The 19,673-nt window shown below is 40.7% G+C and overlaps 1 protein-coding gene and 1 long non-coding RNA gene across 2 annotated transcripts in view; one reads left to right on the forward strand and one right to left on the reverse strand.

Annotated features, from left to right (window-relative positions):
• The window catches only part of KCNQ1 (potassium voltage-gated channel subfamily Q member 1), a 336,181-nt gene that overhangs the window by 260,993 nt on the left and 55,515 nt on the right, over positions 1-19,673 (forward strand).
• Positions 10,366-18,190, reverse strand: LOC109144532. Its single transcript, XR_002045357.3, has 2 exons — positions 18,000-18,190; positions 10,366-12,241 (listed from the first exon to the last, which is right to left on the reverse strand). It is a non-coding gene; the product is annotated as an uncharacterized LOC109144532 (long non-coding RNA).

The following is a 19,673-nucleotide window of genomic DNA, read 5'->3' on the forward strand; positions in this document are numbered from 1 at the left end:
TTTCACCTCCAAGGTACATCAGGTGACACGGAGGCACGTTAATTGAAGTTGATTTTTAAAGGCTTGATTTCCAGGCTCTGAGTTGCTACAGGTGTATCTCTCTTGTGGTTTCGAGGAGTGAAGGACTGAGGTTGTAAACATAGCAAAAGAAAACATCATGAATATACAAAATCTGTGTATGTGGCCACATACAGCTTCTGTATTTTTCTCTTTAGCTTAGCATCTCACAAATGCTGACAAGTTAATTTAAAAATTGGGGTCTGTTTTGCGTTTTGACAGTATTAGAAAAGGATGTTTATAAGAGAGGCTTTAAAAGATGCAGACATTCCCTTAGATTGTAAAGCTTCAGCTCTGCATGTCTAGGTAAACAAGGTTTTTGCTTCATAGAACCACAGGATCATTTAGGGTTAGAAAAGACCTTTAAGATCATCAAGTCCAATCATTAACCCAGCACTGCCAAGTCTACCATGAGGAATGCTGTCTTATTTATCTTTGTGTGGATTTTATTTTCTGTTTGGCTTGGGGTTTTTTGTTTAATCAAATCCTCTGAAAATATTTTCAGCATTTCAGAATTGCAGTGAATTTTTGTCTGACACAGGATGAAAATAACACTACAAAAACAAAAACCTGTACTGGAATACCAATATGAAAAGGGTTCCTGTTTTATTGGTTGTGTTAATGCCATCTGAACTAGCAGAATTGAATCCAAAGTGATGCTGTCTATGAAACAGTTTCTGTATTCTTCTCCGTTTGTCCTTGAGAAACCCAAAGCGTAAGAAAATTGCCAGAATGTTGATGCTGTGCCCAGAACACTTAAATTCACTAAATGCCAGGAAAATCAGATCTGCATATCAGCAATTGGTCAGATGGTAACACAGTTCACTGTTTTTACCAGCGAGACACACTGCAGTGAGTGTCTTTTATGGGAAGACCTTTGGACAATATCCACACCATAGGGAGTTCACCATAGTGTGTGAACTCCAGGGTGAACAGGATTTAACACAGGTACTGTTAGGCTGGAAGCAAGTCATACAATGGCAGAAAATATGGTCAGAAATAGGCAATAGATGTCATTCTGTGCATTATGGCTTTGGATTTCCGAAGAAGTCCAAAGGATTTGGCTTGTTAATGGCCACTGAAAGCAGAAGTGTGTATGAGAGACTGGGATCTGGGCACCACCTCACAGGCCATGATGAGATCTCTGCTTTGCATTGGAAGTGCCAACTCCAAGTTTAAAATGAAACACTGGCTTCCACAAAATTCACCCTCCGTTAGCACTCAGCAGACAGCCTCTGGCATACATCCACTTTGGGCAAGCCTGGACAGGTTGCAGTAGAGAAAACTCTGTTTTTCCTGGCCCCCACAGCTGATAACTGCAGTTTGAAGAGGTCGCATTTGTTCCAGGGCCAACATCATGGAGCCCATGTGGTACATCAGGTCAGTCTGCTGGTCACTTTCTGGAGTGATGTTGCTTGTAGAAGGGTTCGAACTTGAAGGGAGTAGTGAGTGAGAGTGCTAGAAACAATGTCAGCCTGCTTTCTGAGGGAAGAGTATCTCAAGAAGAGGTCCTTCAATATCTCTGGGTCCTTTCCAAGCTCCAGGCTTGGGACATCAGAGTTGCATACCTTGACATCAGCACTGTTGTATTTCAGGAACAGACTAGTAATGTGCATGCTAGAAACCGAATTACCTTTTTTTCTGCATTTAGCAGCAAGTGCTGCGAAGTGGGCCAAACCTATACGTGTCCCTGTGGGCAGTGCATTCTTGAAAACAAGCATAGGTTTTCATGAGTGTATTGCCCACGGGTGTCTGTCATTCACAAAACTATTCACAATAATGGGCTCAGTATTTATCATAACAGCAAGAGCAAAGACCAGAGGTAGTAAGGGTTCACTGACCCAGATGTCACTAAATGAATAAGCAAGGCCCAGCAAAAGGGTAGAGGTTGTGGTGATCTTCTCACCCAAGGGTATGCTTTAGTTCTTTCTGCTCTCCTTGCCTTCCATACTACCTGCTAGTTTTCACAATCTTGCCGTTCCTTAGAAAATGGGATTTTTCAGGACTCTGGAATAAGTGAATTTTGGTTTCTTTGGCATCCTGCCTATCTGCAGCGTATAGTTACCAGCCCCTAGATCAGGTTCTGAGTGCAGGATCACCTGCCTCCTGGATTGCTTCTGCTCATCCTGCACTCAAAAAATATAGCAGTCAATTGAATAAAAGCTTGTTTTGAAAAGCAATTTTGCATTAACATTAAGGGAATATGAAGACCCTAAAGTGAGGTTATGTTTCGTTTAGTTTGGATGAAGACAGCAACTCTATAATGTATTTTTGTTAACATTTCCATATTAAGTCTGTCAGAGTATCAGGCTAATTTTGAAGATTTGTAAGTAATTATGTGGTGATGATAGGGTAAGTAAAATGTGTGACTAAACTTGTCTGGTCAATAAAAAGAGGGGATGAACTCTTCTGTTTGGTTTCCAGGTAGGTCAGAGAGAAGTAATTGCTGTGTTGCTCAAATTAGAAACCAGAACAGTTGTTTTGGTGTGTTTAACCTCAGCCACACGCAGCACGTACTCACAGTAACCTCCCCATTTGCTTATGAATAATACCTCATCAAAGAGCCAACTGGTCACCGTGTTATTCTGAATTGTAAAATACAGCATACAATTAGTTACATCAAAGAGACCACTCAAGAAACTAAGGCTGGCTCTACCTACCGCGTGCAGAGGTTGTGTTTCTGTTAAATCTAGCTTCAGGTGGCGATGCTGAGTTTGCTCCACAAAGGCTGCCTCAGCTCACAGTTTCTCTGACCAGAATAATCCTTAGTTCTGAAAGATTTTTAATTTACCTGAGTGATTTTTGCATGTTATTGAAAAAAAATTATTTTTATTCACCCATATCCTAGCTTGATGCAGTTCACTTTCTTGTTTAAAATGGGAAAAATGAATGTTACTCCGTACTTGCAGCATTGTTATTTTATCTTCTTATAGAAGAGCCTTGCTTTGCAGTGTGCCAAGCATGTCTTGACTCTCTAGGAGGATGACCTCCCTTTTCTTCCCTTTGCGTGTCTGTGCAACCAAGAAAACAACACTTTCCTTGCTAAAACTAAAATAAAGCTAAATACTGGCTGCTGTTCATTCTTTATAAGCTAGCTTTAAAACTATACCACTACATTCAGCAGCAGCTCAGAGTTTCTGAAGGCAAAGGCATTTTACATCATGATAATAGTGAAGAATACTTTTGTGGTGGGTGAATGAGTTTTATTTTTAGATTAAGAGTAAATGGGTGCTGGCATCTATTAGATGAACATAAAAGTGAAAGAGACTAAATATTTTGTAGCACTGCACCTACACTTGGCAATAGCAAGACACAAAGAAACTTCTCAGCTGGTGTGTAACTCGCATGGAGTCCTGGATGGTTTCAGACTTCCCTGTAGATTTGTCAGTCAGAGCTCTAGGAAGATTCAGAGATACTCAGTACATATTCTCCAAAAATTTTTAGATAAACAGGAAATTGTTAGAAGTCAGTGGCAAAAAGGAATACAGTAACAGTACAAGGAAACTCCTTTAGGCTACGTGCATGTTGAAAGGCACACAAAACCATTCTTCAGAAACTTGGTCTTTAATAACGTGTGACAAAAGCTGTGGTCAAGCCCTAGTCAGTCAGATGTCACTGGCAAAATTCCCGTTTAATTCAACTACTTAAAATAAATCTCGAAGCTGAACATATAAAAATTCAGGCATATTTTGGAAAAGCACTATAACATACTTTATATTCAGTCCTATGTATTTACTGATCCATCACTGTTTCAAATCTCTCCCAAAACAAGTGTTTTGTCCACACTTGGGTGTCCCCAGGAAGAAGAAAAGTCATAAAACCAACTGATAAGTGTGTTAAAGTTAAAAAGTTCCTTTTTTCCCTGGTGTGGTCATTTCTGGATTCCCTTGCCAACTTGTTTGCTGTTTGATTTGGTATTCCTCCATGACCTAGATTTTTGTGTTCAGCAAACACAAAAGAAGGAGTAAATCTCTATCAAAGTATACAGGTACACCAGCTTTACCCACTCATCTCTGTTCTTTTAGCCCAGCTGTTAACTTGGGAAAGAAGAGGCTCCAAGGAGAAGGTTCAGACCCAGTGGTCTTCCAGCCTGTGGTGTGGACCTGGGATCTAAACCCATATGTAACAAGTTTTGCTACTTTTCTGAAATTTTGAATTTAAAAGGAGATATTTATAGGAAGGAACTTTCTTGCTTTTCTACATGGAAATCCTTCCAGCTTCCCCTACCAAAACTTTAAGGTAGGATGAAGTGCCAGAAGACTATGCCAGACACCAAAACAGTGCTTTTAAGTCTATAAAGGAAAAAATGAAAGGCCCCTGGCTTGAATGGAGAGGACTGGGGGGAAAAAAAGAGAGGTGATAGATTTACAAAGTAAATGCAGCCCTATATAAGTGGCCTAAATATAGACAAGCATTTCATATTTCCTTTTATAAACCCTGTGAACTTTTGAAAGTACTAAAGTATTGAAGTGGGTTTTTTTTTTTAAACGTCCGTGTGCTTGAGGTTAGCCATTTAGCCCATCCCTTTTTGTGTGCCAAGCCTGAGGGAAGGAGAGCTGCCACCTTGGAGAGGGTGCTTGGCCAAGCCAGTCCCCACCTCATAACTGGGAGCAGTCATTTCACCCAGATGCCATAATTGCAGGAAATAAAATCAACAGGAATGTTACACGAGTGTGTGTACATACCAGTCCTCCAAAGTGACTTATTTATAGTCTGAGCCGTAATGTGTATTCATCAAAATCTCACAGAAGTCCTCGTCCCCTGGCTCTTAAGCTGTACAATTCTATTTAGTACCCTCTTGCTCAGAAATCAGCAGCTCTCCAGACCCCAGTGTTACACAATGCAAGCCATGACAAAAACTCAGCCTCGAGCTCCCTTCGCTCGAGCTTTGGCGTTACGAGTTTCGCCAGCATCGCTCTGGGGATCAGGGCACAGCTCGGGGGCACTGTTTGTTTTCCGTGTAAGAAATCCCATAGCATTCCCTGCAGCGGGCTGAGCCGGGGCAGTGGCGGTTGTTGGCAGAGCTGGGGCATCGTTAGCCAAAGCACATCACACATCACTGTCCTCCTTCACAGCCAGGGAACGTGAGCAGCAAAGGGGAAGGGGTTTGCAAAAGCTGTGCGTGGTTTTTGGTAGCTGTGGTCTAATGAAAGTGAAATATCAGGATCTGGGGATAGCTGGGAAGACAAAAAGGCATAAATGGTGCTTGGGATCGGGTTTTAAATTATTCAAGCAAGTAGCTGTTGTTCATGTCGGGCAGGTACTGAGAGGTATTTAAATGCTATTGTAGTCAGTCGGAGTGGAACACTAAAATACCTTTCAGAGGTTAATGTCAGAGTTCAAGAGAAGGATTTCAGAGACGTTGAACTTCACCTCTACAGGGCAAATGTTTTGGAAGCTTTTGTCTCGAGGTCAAATTGAGTGATGTGCCTCTTCAGTCAGGCATCCAGCCCCACACCTGTACCTGGCACCTGCCAAATCTGCACAGTCAGCTAGTCAGTAATGGACATTGGGCTGGTGCTCCCTTTTGAAATCCCACACTGGGAGGTTCCCTCAGGAATTTCAGATACGACGTGTGACACCATGAAACACCACCTGCTACTCTGCCTTTCCTTGAAAGAGCAGCATATACAAAATATGGTAGGAAGGGGAGGTTTGTTTTGGTTTTGTAAGTTTTTTGTGAAAGCAGGCCAAAAGCTTATGTGTAGGGAGAGGTTTTCCTTGACTCTCAGTTTATTAATGAAATCTTTCTTAGTTTTTCTGGTACCAGTGACAGGTCCTACATTTCAAGTAGGACAAAAATATCTCTCTAATGTTATCTCTGTGGTTCCCTTTTCTTTTAGTTACAATGCATACTAGAGGATTCTTCCAAGATTTTTTAAGCTTCTAAATGCCTGCAAGAGTTGCTATTAACTTACCACAATGCTCTGCCAGCCATCTGTTGTGGTTTATATCATTAAAAATCAGTAGGGGCTATGTATTACAGAACAGGGAGAAAAGCTCTGACATAATAGAACTTGTCTCCCAGAGGAAACGATGGAGAGCCAGAGGCTACATCTTTTTGGACATTTAAAGCAGCTCAGACTGAAGTGTAGGAGCTTGTACTGCAGGGCATTTTTGCAATCCTGTCTGTGCAACCACAGAGGTCTAAAGTCTTCCTGGTTCTTAGTGGGCAGAAATCAGGATAAAGTCTGTAGACCTTTAAGAGTAAACTACCTCTTTCTAACTTTAGAGCACAATATTTTCCCATAATAAAATTGCATTGCAAATGAAACTGCTTGAAATATGTGTCTCTGGGAGAAGTAGAAAGAGTATACCTTTTATGTATTTGCATTTCAATAGCACCTGAAATATGTATTGCAGGTCTTCTGTTTGCATGTGGCTCTCTTGGATAATCAGAAACCCAGTATCCAGAGGAATTGCTTTTTAAGGGAACAGTTCACAGCTGGGTCATGAGATTATAGAAGATTTCACAGGGACTGACTGATGGAAGAATTGCAGCCAGTTTGGGCTCATGGAGTAGCTCTGCATGTTTCCGTCTCTGCATGGTCTGCTTTTCTCTGCATTACCCGAAGGAAGAACATACTGAAGGTTTTCTCCTAAATAGCCTTAGCATCTGACTTTGCAAATGCCACTTTATTTCTTCCACTGCAGTGCATATTCAGCTTTTCTGGGGTCTGTCCTGTCTTCCCCAACTTCTCCATCTGGAACAGGCATGGCAAGTAAAAAAAATTAACAGCAAAATAGTTTACAAAACACCCTCAGAAACTTGCAGTTAACCCCCAGTTATTCACCACTCCAGACTTTTGCTTTCAGTGTCCTGCAGGAAGAGAGGAATAGCCCAGCACACAAGAAAGAGTGATTAAGGTGATAGCCTAGAAAATTACACTTCTCCAGTTCAGTGCAATTCCTGAGGATGTGTTGAGACAAAGAACCATGGATTGCCAGTGGGCATGTTCATACACAACGATACCGAGTATTTTGTTCAGGCATGCCTAAGCTCATACTGATAATGACATATTTAAATCCAGTGAGTGTGCTCTATGAGCAGTATACATGGTATTTCATATTCAGAAATATTTTGGCTTGCTTATTGTTGGTATGACTTCTTTTTTTGTTTATAAAAGTAACCAGAAACAAGAGAAAGTCCAGACTTTAAGTCCAAATACTTTGTGTCTCATCGCAAATCATGTCATGGCTTGTTTTTTGTGGAGGGAGTGTTTCTAAAAGTAATAGCCGAAAATGTCAATTTCATTTACTAATATTTGGCCTAAATATGTAGAAGTCCTTTTAAAAGAGAAATTAATTAAAAATACTAGCCTTCTATTTGATTTTTAGCAACTGACATTCCATTATTAGGTGCCCAGTGTGCTCGGAGATGCTCTAGAGTACCAATTGCTAAGACTTTCCTCAACATGACAGGAAAAATTATACACTGCACAGAGGAACTCCAGAAATGCTGTGCTTCATCTATGGGTATAATCCATTACTACTTATTATCTGTCTTTCTTTTGTTCCTGTACTTGGTTACTTCACAGATTCCTTTACTTTGTCCTCATTAGTACCCAGAAACGCATCCTTCATGAATGTCACCAGTGTCCTTTGTTATCAAACACAGATGTGAAGAAACCACTGAGATTTTCTTGATACTTTTTCAGTCATTGGAAATTTCTTTGTTGTTCTCTTTGGTCCTGGTCCAGCACTGTAGGAGTCAGTGATTGTCTTCCCACCAACTTCAATGGGCTTTGGATCTTGCCTTTAATAGTTCCACTGAATTCATTTTATTTTCAACCTTCAAGTATGTCTCAAATTTATTTTATTTTAAAATTAATTATGTTTTACTGTTGGACCTTCATGGATTTTGTATATTTTTGAATACTGTCTTTATTCCATCAGTTGCTTCTTGTAAAATTTAAACCCTGTTGCAGTCTTTTACCCATGCACTTACTCTCCTGCTCCCTCATACTCTTTTTCAGCATTCTGGTTTTACTCAGCTAGCAATAAACTACTTACAGTCGTTTCTTATGGGGGTTTAGTTTTAAGTCTCACTCTCCAGAAGTATCTATGTTCCTCCCAAGCCAACTCCACCACCTCTTTCAGCTTCGACAAAACTTGTCTGCTGTGCCTCTTTGGCAGTACACATTGCAAATTTCTTTCATTAAAACAGACTTCATTTCATCAAATCAGGCCATATATTCACAGCCATTTCAGACAGTGAACTTTTCATAGAATCATAGAATTATAGAATGGCCAGGGTAGAAAGGGACCTTAAAGATCATCCAGTTCCAAACCCCTGCCATGGGCAGGAACACCTTCCACTAGACCAGGTTGCTCAGAGCCCCCTCCAACCTGACCTTGAACACTGCTGGGGATGGGTCATCCACAACTTGTCTGGGCAACCTGTGCCAGTGTCTCACCACTCTCAGAGCAAATAATTTCTCCCTAATATCTAGCCTAAACTTACTCTTTTTCAGCTTGAAGCCATTTCTCCTCATTCTCTCACTACATGCTCTTGTAAATAGTCTCTCTGCAGGGCCACAATTAGGTCACCCCAAAGCCTTTTCTTCTCCAGGCTGAATAATCCTAATTCTCTCAGCCTTTTCTCACAGGAGAGGTACTCCAGCCCTCTGATCATCTTGGTGGACCTGCTCTGGACTCATTCCAACAGGTCCATGTCCTTCCCAGATGGGGACCCCAGAGCTGGATGCAGCACTGCAGGTGGGGTCTCACCAGAGCAGAGCAGAGGGACAGGATCACCTCCCTTGACCTGCTGGCCTGCTGCTTTATAGATGCGCCTCTGTGTTGTTCAAAAGCCAGATCTCAGCAGTGCCCAAGACCAAATGCAGAGCCAGAGCAGAAGGACTCTCTGCTGCTAACAGCAGGAAAAGATTATCCCCCCTGACTCATGTCATATAATGTCACTTGTTCATGTTAGGAGGGGTTGGCAAATGCATTACTTTGTTAGTTTTGGTTGGATTTTTTTTTTTTTACCTTGAAGGACCTGGAGAAGAACTGTGATGTTAGACAAGACCTGAAAGTATAGGCAGTGCCCATAATGTGGCAGGAGATAGAAAAATGGGTGGCAAAGTCAGGTATGAGACAGCCAGCATTGAAATAGCCAGCATTTCCCTAAAAACTTGCACCTAGAGGAGAAATGACTGCCAGCAGCTTAGCATTAGAGGAAAAAATAAATTGTCCTTGTTCCCAATTCTAGTGGACACAGCACAAAAAACATCATGATTTTTCCAGGTTTTTGTACTGCCCTTCATAAGGGGAAAAGCTGTGGCAAAGGAAGTATCCACTCACTCTTCCATGGATGAATCAGTGAAGCCCTAAGGGGGGATCTGGCTGCTCTTACCCAGGCTTCCTCTGCCCTGTGTAGAAACAGGGCAAATGATTTTATTCTCCAGTGCTTTCGGTCCTGTATCTTCCTTGAGCAGGAAATTAATACAAAAATGGAAAGTAGTTTGCCATTAACATAGCAGTGATTATCTGACAACCAGACTCGGCATCTATTGAAGTCAAAGGGGAAAAAAAAAAAGCATCAGCTTCCAAGGGCTTTGGCTCAAGGCCTAGGAGAACCTCTTCAAATTTCTGAGGATTGCTAGGCTACTGAAAAATAATGTACGTACAGTGCTTCAGTGTACATATGTTGCTTTGATTATTTCATGGATATCACGTGCTTTGATGTTGGAGGCTACATAAAGACCGCCAAAAAAGATCTGTTAACTAATGACTGTTTATGCTGAAGTAGGCAAATGCTGAAACTGAATTTGGCCTTTTTCCCCTGGGATGGAATCCAAATAAATGTCATGAAGTAACTGCACAAACAGCACTCACTGGAAAAAAAAGGTCTTTGTTTCACTAATAAGCTCTTTTAAGGAACAATGGATACAGTTTCTCAGTTTTCTTTGCATCTGACAAAATAAAGCAGACAAGAATTCTATTTTAAGGCCGTTTAAGTGAAAGCAATGAAAATTGGTTTGCTTAACAAAGGTAACTTGACTAACTGTTTGTTGTCGTTAGGAAGACGTGAGAGCCCCTGTGAATGTTTCTTAATTCCTGAAAGAGTTGCATGGCCATGGAGGTTTGCTTGTTTGCTTGTCTGGTGGGGGCAGTTGGGTTCCAGCACATCAGGCAGATTTCACGGGCCAAGATACACCCAAGAGTTATAAAGTAGTCAGAGGATGCTGATGTTCAGGAATCTACAAGAATATGTTTTTGTAGGAAAGTTACAATGTCATTAGTTTACTTACGATTCTTATTGAACTGCAGGTTGGGTAGCTGTTTTCTGTAATTCGTTAGTAGCTTGCAATGTCTGTGCTCCTACTCTGGGGAGAAATGCCCTTTTAGTTGAACTTCTTGGAGCCAGATCCCTGCTGATGTCTGGGTAACTCTGCATCCATTACATACTGGAGGAACTGCTAGTTTGAGCCATGGACAGACTTCTCCAAACCCCACCATGCCACCAGAAAAAGCTCCAGTCTTTAGCTGCTTGCTGTAGTGCCCCTGCCAAAGGCTGCTGCCCTCTCCGTCTACTCACACCACTTTTGTAGGAGCTCCCTCGTTTGTTTTGAGCAAAATTCAGCTCCATTTGTTTTCCTCATCATTGGTCTGTACCAAGATAAGAGGCTCAGCCTGAAGCTGCGCCATGTAGGAAGTGTTCGTACAAACTGTTCAATGAGCACATCAGTGGGGGTGATCCTTAATGAGGAGAGCATGGAATGGTGCTGAGCAGCTGAGAGTAGTAACCCCTTCCAGCTCACAGCAGGGTCCCAAAGAGGACATCTGTTCATGGCTTCTGTCTGCAGCTCCTTTGTAGGTCTGACCAAAGTGCTTCTGGCAAAAAAAGTGATTCCTATTGGGGAGGGGGGAAATTTAAAAAAAAAAAAAGGGGGGGGAGGAAGAGTTGCTTTAAATATTTTCTGTAGGGAAATGCTAATTTCGAAGAAATTCGAACAAAAAGTGAAATGGTGCCTCTAGTGAAGGAACTGGTCTTTTATCCACTGAATTCAGTGAAGCTGGGACTTTACACAAAAACATCTGGTTCAAGATTTCTCAAAGAAAACTCCTTCTGAATTGAGATTTCAATTTGTAGATTTACATGTTTTTCATGACAAAAGAAAATTGATTTCTTCACTTCTAACACCTACCACTGTACTGCTACAAATAAAACAGGAGCACCCTCTACTCCCACTCAGCCTATAAAGACTTCAAATCCTTACTGTAGATTTTGGCCCTGGCTATTTAAATGGTAAACTGCATTAAAATTGATGGATATGACTGTTGCCTACAATCTGTAGTGGTGGAAAACCTCATTTCCACATGGCTCATCTGCTGTAAAATGTGGAGAACAAGATGTTTACGGCCTGCTTTTTGCAGCACAGGGGACTTGCCCTTGCTCAGACACTCAGTTTGCTGTCCACCAGCTCCCACTTAGTGTTTCAGAACCCAGCCCTGTTGTGAATGCACATCACTGATTAGCTAAATTATTTATATTTCTTAAAATAAACACATTACAGTGGGACACAATTCATGTTTTGCTAATTGTGTTTAGCTCAGAGCATTGTAATTTCTAATTTCTTTGCCCTGTAAATATGTATTAAAACCCCCCAACTTGCAGTATACATACTCTTAGTTACCGTATTTCAATAAATACCTCTCAGCAGATTTTCTGTGTCAAATAATTTGACAGTCTGTTGGTGTAAGACTTTATCAAGGGAGTTTCAAACAGTGTGGAGTAGATCCCCCCCCCAAACTGTAGAGCTTCTCCACAATTGCCCCTGTGTGTTGCCTAAAAAACTTTTTCAGAGCAAACTGCATAGACCATATTTAAAGCACACCATCTCTTATTTCTTCAAATGGGTGAAAAACGTGGACCTTAATGAAGGCATAAATCCTTGGTGTTTAATCTTCTGAAAGAAATACAGTAGTGTTTGCACAGGGAGGAAATTATGAAAAAAAAAGCAACTACTGAAAAAGCACAGAATATCTCAATATCACCATTTATATAAACATCAGAAGCTGTTTGCTTTATAGTAAAGAATACAAGAAACTGACTTTTATCTCCTCCCCCACAGATTTCAGTAAATAGTAGTCTCAGAATGAAATTATCTTCAGTGTCAACTGTGAAACCATGCTATGATGGCATAGTCATAAGGATGGTTCCAGCTTCAGTATAGCTCTGCAGAATAAGCAAGAAATATCTTACAAGTAGGGCCTGTTAAAAGAGGAAAGAGCATAATTTAAGGATCAGTATATAAATAAGTTGTAACTCTTTTTTTGAATCTATATTGCTTTTCCTAAATGTACTAAAACTGTAAAGTAATATCAGTGGAAAATTGCAGCAGAATGATTTGTTTTCATAGTTCATTTATAGTTAATTTCCTGTACTAGTAGTACAGGGAAAATGATTTAGCAGCGAGTCTAGTGTGAATTCCTTACAAGAAACCAAAAGATAAATAGCTTACTCCCCACTGCCTAAAGGTTTGAGAGTGTGGATGAACTGAATTAATAAAATCTTTGGAGTCTTTGTGCGCTCCAGTATGGAAGGCATGAAAGGTATTCCTCCACTGTGCAGTTTATTTTCTGTACATGTTCTCCAAGAAGGCAGCCTAGAGATAATACAGGACAAATTACCTTCAGCTTTGAAAATCACAGTCTGCTTTTAAGTTCTCTTCAGGTGCAGCAGAAGGCTGTGGGCTTCCTACCCTCTGCCTGGGAAAAAACCAAAGGTGCCCCTGCACAACTAAGACATTTGGCAATCAGATGAGTGCAGAGAGGGCTTTTGCTGTGCTCTTTCCGTTCCTACAGAGATACATGGTGCTGTCCTCCATGTACATGAGCTCAGCTGTGCTAACTCATCCTCCTAATTTCTCCTCTGGAAGCCAGAAGGGTATTTATTGAGGGGGTCACTTCTGTGTCTGAGTGCTTGACTGCTGTTACACTGAGGTTGTATTGTGCTTTCTTTGTCCCTCTCTCAGCTGTTGCTCAGCACTGATGTGCTGGCAGTGTCCGTTCGAGGGAAGGAAGAGGAGCAGGAAGGGGGTGAACTTCTCATCAGAACTTGGCAGGATTTTTATTTTGGCAAAATTTGTCCCTTTCTTAAAACAAGCATATATAGATACAGTAGGGTGTATATAAATACCAAAATATATGTAGATAAAGAGACACAACATGTCCCACTCTTTTCTCATTGGTAATCAGACCAGCAAGTGCATATTAATGGTTCACGGCTGCTCCCCACTTTTCCTGCTCTCCAGCTGTCTGCTTTTGAATAACAATTTGCACTTCCTCCCAAACCTCTCCTAATAAAAGATCTAAATCTGACTGGTTCTGAGCTACTTTGACTAGAAAGGACTGGACTGAACCTGCTGACCAGCTGCTGTTACAGCTCTGAAAAACAAATAAATTCACCTCCCACACATTTACTCCCACACATTTTCTTTCATCGGTTACATATGAGATACAGTACAAATGGAATGGTCTCAATTATGAAGATCAGAGGAGTTACATGATTAAGGCTGCTTCTCTATTTCATTGATATCAAAAAGTAAGATACACATTATGCTTTCTTACCTAGTTCACAAAGCTTTTCTATACTGGAATATATAAATCTAAGTTTAAATACTCAAAACATGAAGCAAGCAAATTCATCACTGTAACAAGCTACTAAAATTTTGTTGTTCATTTTGTAGAGGATAATTTTGGTTCTTCGATATTGTTTATTAAACCAGAGGTTCATATTCTTGACTAACAAATGCAGTTGTAGTTATTGATAAACCAAAAGGTGAACTGAGAACAGAACATTTTTCATTGGGTCTGTTCTACTTTATCCACCTGGAAAATAGGGATTGACCAATCTGATATCGAAGAGTTGGGAAGTTTAACAATGCTGGCAGCTCATTTTAAAAGGGTGCTTAATGATGAAGTACGTTAAGGGATGTTATTTTTTATCTTGCTGTGGTGGATATTGACCATCAATCTAAGACAGGAGCTCAGTGCTCACCATCTGATCACAATATTGTTATGGAAGGAAAAGGCTGAATGTTGAGCTAAGCTAAGTAGCAATTAACTGTGCTTGCTTTTAATCTTTCCAGATATGGCAATTTGAATTATTAGTGTACAGGTTCATTGCATGACTGTTAAGATGTTGGCTTAGCTCTGAAAGGTGCTGAGAGTTGTAGCTGAGCAGCTGACAAGTTTCCCAGATCTGCATTTATACTTCTGTAGTACTGTTGAAAACACTGCTCTTGAATGGAATGGAGTAGGATCAGGTCCAAGTTTGGATGTTGTCCACAGTCTTCACAGGCAGAGATATGCAAGAAAGTCAGTGAGACTTGGTCTGTGGCTGGATGGGGATAGCAGTCAAGTGAGGAACCTGCTTGTGTACCTGCTTGGATGAGCTGCTGTCAGTATTTAGTGTATTCAGCCACGTCATATATATGGTCTTATTAAAATTATGCAAGTAGTTAGACCGTGAGGATAAAGAGGTTTGCAGTGAATGAACAAATAAAAAACACTGGCTGCTTCCTACAAAAACAGATGGCACTAATATTTGTAAATTAATTGAAATAAGTTGACAATGACTTTGTAGTGAAGGTCAAGGAAACTTAGGCAGGTTTGGATTATCCAGCAGCTGGAGAAGGTTATCTTATTTGCACTGTTTCTACACATAACTGTAAAATGACTACTGCTGAAATCCATAGCAGCCTTGTTTATTTATTTTAGAAGTGTAAAACTGACATTTATATTATAGTAGGAAACAATATTGTAATGACTTTCCAGTCGGGGAATGGTGTAATTATTGAACATACAGGAGCCCCTACTCACATGGACAAGAGTGACCTATTTGAAATGCTGGGTATGGATTGCCAGAGGGTCTTGGCGAGTTCCCTGCTTGAAGGGCTCTTAAACACTCTGAGAACAGTTGGATGGATTCCCCACGGATTTGAAAGATGGGAAGCAATGGCTGTGAGTGAATGACTAGGGTGGTAGTGGTGTATTCCCACAGGGATCTGGCCTGGAGCTTGAGCTGTTCAACGTATTCATGAGTGATCTGCACAACAGTGAGCTGACAGTATTTGCTAGTGGTCCAAGATTATTCTAGCTGACGGCATTTAAAACTAGTTGTGTGCAGGACACTGGATGGCTGATGAAATTCAGTGTAAGTAAATGGGAAGCAACACATACAGAGAGAAACCTTCTTGCCTTATACAAGGCTTGCACTGAATTAGCTGTTACCACTCAGGGAAGAGATGAGGAGTCCCTGTAGACGAAAGCTTCCACTCATTACCCAGATGCTGTGCAGAGAAGAATTAGCAATGGCGCAGAGAATGAAACAAACATACATAATAAATATTTTACTCATATAGTACAGAACAAATGTAGATTTCTGAAACAGTGACATGGCACAAGGGTGGAAGCCCTGCTTAATCAAGTGTTTGAGAATCTGCCCTGAGGAAGGATCAGGGCTTTGAGCCATGGTGCCTGTACTGACAGGCAAATGTCCCTGGAGTGGCACAGTGCTCCCTTCTGCCTATTTTGCTGTAAGTCCAGTAGCAGCACCAGAGGGGGCAGTTAGGGGTAGTATCTTCTTTATCAGCACAGCAGGACTTGTCAGCAGCCTCTGTCCAAAAGGGATTTTATGAGATGTAGAATTTGCAGTTCTTGAGTCCATTTATATATAATGGTGCATGGGTTCCTGAGCATGTCTTAACTTGTTATTTTACATTACATATTTATATAAGTTTAACTCTCAGATACCAGTTTTATTTAACGATATACATTGTTTTACAAACACATTTTACACATGCACCACAAACATTTCCATTATTTGTGTATTGAACAGATGATGGTGGACTGAGCAGCTCTGTCACAAGGGCCCAGGCAGAAAATCCAAGGCCCTGCACTATACTCAGTACTATTCTGTCTTGCCCTGGAGCACCACTTACTTGGAAAACTTTTTTCTCAGCAAAATTTCTCAATTACTTCTATTTAAATGTTTTTTTGGTTTTTGGGATTTTTTTTGTGGTAACCAAGTGTCCAACCTGCCTTTCTGTGTAATACCATTCTGTGCCAGCTAAACACTCCCCTTGCAGCCCCACCTAACTCAGTTTTCCCTTTCTTTCCTCATTCGTGCTTTTCTAAGCACTGATTAGAACCCTCTGAAAACACCAGGTTTGGTGAGCATTGAAATGGTTCCTTGTGTGTGTGTGTGCAGTTGAGCACATGTAGGTGTGGAGGGGAAAGGGGGCACAAGTTTATTCACTTAACAAGCAGCATTTGGGCTCAGTTTTATCTTGAGCACTCAGGAGAGCTAGTAGCTGCAGGAGTTTATCACATTGCTGGTATGTTTATAGTACAGCATGGAAGGTGCTTTATAAGTGCCAATTACTCTATTAATACTAGTAATTAGTTTTTTATACCCTACATTCATTTTATGCTCTTCATAAGGAAATGTAATCGGTGCAGACTACCTTAACTTTCAAGTGACTAAATGTGGTTCATTCCAAGGGTTAACCATACTTGTAGTTTACTGTATTAGTCCCAGTTGTATTTGACATAAAAATGTTTTTATAGCACAACCAAATACCAGCATATTTGCGGTTGCAGTCAGATGTTTTTAACTATCTTGGATATAACCCACAATGGTTTCAGAAGATATTTCCATTGTTTTAGCCAGATTTAGAGAGGCTGGATGAAGCTATGGCCCAGTGGTGTTTACATATGCGAGTATCAGTCTTAAAGGGCAAAGAATATGATGTTCCATAAACCTTTATACAGAAATAAATACCTCGCAGCAAAAATGTTTTTCTAAGATCAGTTACTATTTCAACTATAATGACCTGCTTGGAAAAGGTCAGGGGCCAAATTCTTCTCTCATTTGCACTGGCGTAAATCCACAGTAATGTAAGTGCAGGATTTGGGCTTGGGAGTTTAAAACTTTGGAATTAATTTTCCCCTGACCCACAGCACTTAATGCAATCTATTTTGTTTGAGCTGTTAATTTAGCAAACTATTCCATGGATAAGATCCCGATAAACTACATAACATGAGAAATAAATTCAGTCAGAGCTTCAGGGCATAATGTAGTCCTGGGCAGTCCTTGTTTTAATTCTCTCTTTCTAAAAACAAAACCCTCCCAGTATTGATCTGCCAAAAGGCTTTTTCTGGTTGGAGTTGTTACTGTTTAGACAGAATATATGTATGTATTTATGTATGTCAGTAATTTACTGAAGTTCTGATCCAAATTTACAAGTGTACCAGTCCCCAGAAATCCTCGACTCATAACTGCCAATGCAAACACCCCTCAGTCTTTATCAATCTTCTGGTTGAACCAAAGCTCAGCTCATGTATGTTCCTAATTTTTGCAGTTCAGTTTCAGTTTTAAAATTTATGGACTTTCCCCAAATCATCTGCAACTTCCAACTTCAATTTGTATTTCTGTTCTTTACTGCTTGTAGTGAACAGCTTGTTAATGAAAGGTAATTTAGTACCAATTTGAACATCAAAAAATGTTGATATTATGTAAATATGAAGGATAATATTTTAAAATTGCATTCTTGACTTCTGGGAGTGCAGTGCAAATCCAGCGTGTGTACACAAGGCAATCTTGAAAAAAGTAGCAAATATTTTGTAGCTTAAAACAGTCAATTGTTTAACATAGCTGAACTCAAAACTGGATTAACAGATCCCATGTCCCTTGTAGCAACCAGCTGTGTGGGACTCTGAACATGCCCCCCATCAAATTCTATTCGCTCACTCACCCCCCAACCCCAGTGGGATGGGGGAGAGCATTGGGGAAAAAAAAGTGAAATCCACAAGCTGAGAGTGAGACAGTTGAAATGGAATAACTAATAATAATAACAACAACAATAATAATAGTAATAGTAATAATAATAGAATATACAGAACAAGTGATGCTCAGTGCAGTTGCTCACCACCTGCCGACTGCTGTCCAGCCAGTTCCCAAGCAGTGATTGGGTCCTCCCAGCCAACTTCCCCCAGTTTATTCACTGGGCTGACATTCAGTGGTATGGAATATCCCTTTGGCCACTTGGGTCAGCTGTCCTGGCTGTGTCTCCTCTCAGCTTCTTATGCCTTGCAGCCTGCTTGCTGGTGGAGTGGTGCGGGAAGCTGAAAAGTGCTTGACCTAGTGCAAACACTGCTTAGCAACAACTAAAACATTAGTGTGTCAACATTATTCTCCTCCTAAATCCCAAACACAGCACTATAACAGCTACTAGGAAGAATTAACTCTATCCCAACTGAAACCAACACAGCACCCGTCCCTTATTCTATACCATTTATGTCATGCCCAGGCCCACACTTTCCCCTGCATCCTTCCCTGCCTTTGGATATATGCACACAGGTATGGTTCCCTTTGTCTATGTGCCATACCTTTAAGATGTCCATTGAGTTTATTTAGTCAAAGACTTTGGGCTCCATCTGTCATAGCAGTCCAAAGGGCAGGAGAACTGGTCTGTGGTGTTGGATTGTTGCACGCTGAAGCCAGTTCTGGTTCCATCACCTTTGTGCTTGTGTGGTTCTATTATTTCAAATTTCATTCTTCATTAATCTGGGCAATTGTGACTGTAATGCTGTTGATACTGCATGTAGCAACCATAGTAGGGATTACATATATTATTATATAGAATTAACATCATACAATTCAAATCATTGGCTATTCCCACCCAGAATCAAATCCCCTGAAAGAACGTATCAGACTTCCCCATCCTGCTGCATCACCCACGACGTGCATCTGGGTCCCTGAGCAAAAGCAATCCCATGGTTGGGTTTGCCTTTGCCTGACAGGAATAACCCAGCCTGTCCTCCCCAGCATATTTTTTATGTGCCCTACAGAGCACTTTAGTATGTAATAAATTGAGCCGGGCATGGCCAGCCCAACTGGCAGATCCCCTAGTGTTGACTGAGCAGGTGGCTTTCCCTAAATGTGTATCCCAATGTTTGAATGTCCCAACACCCATTGCTCTCAGTGTAGTCTTTAACAGTCCATTATATCATTCCATTTTCCCACAGGCTGGTGCATGGTAGGGGATGCAATGTACCCATCCAGTGTCATGCCCTTTGGCCCAAATGAGCAGCAATTTTTATGGAAGAACCCCCTTTTGAGGTTGTTTTTCCTTGCAACTCATGTATCCATGCCTCCAGGGTTGAGGTAGATTTTCCATTCCACTTCCTTATGAATGATGAAAGATGAAAGGTAATTAAGTACCAATTGAAACATCAAAAATTATTGTAATAGATATTATGTAAATATTAAGGATAATTTTTTAACACCTCATACCTGACTCCTGTGAGGGCAATGCAAATCATTTGTGTGTACACAAGGCAATCCACATTGCTCTTGAAAAAAAAGGAGCAAATCTTTTTTTAGCTTAAAATAGTAAATTGATTAACAGATCCTTTGTTAGAAGCATCTCTTGTAGCAACTAGTTCCATGGTACTCTGCACCTCATCTAAATTATATAGGCCAGGCTACACATACACAGAAAATGAAGGGCCAAAATATACCAAGAAACCTATAAACTCCTCTTCATGTCTTCTAACCATGGCTCTTTCACAGCTCAGGAACCTGAAACAGGATCCTCCTT

Source organism: Corvus cornix, chromosome 5 (genome assembly GCF_000738735.6).
Source record: "Corvus cornix cornix isolate S_Up_H32 chromosome 5, ASM73873v5, whole genome shotgun sequence".
Lineage (NCBI taxonomy): Eukaryota > Metazoa > Chordata > Aves > Passeriformes > Corvidae > Corvus > Corvus cornix.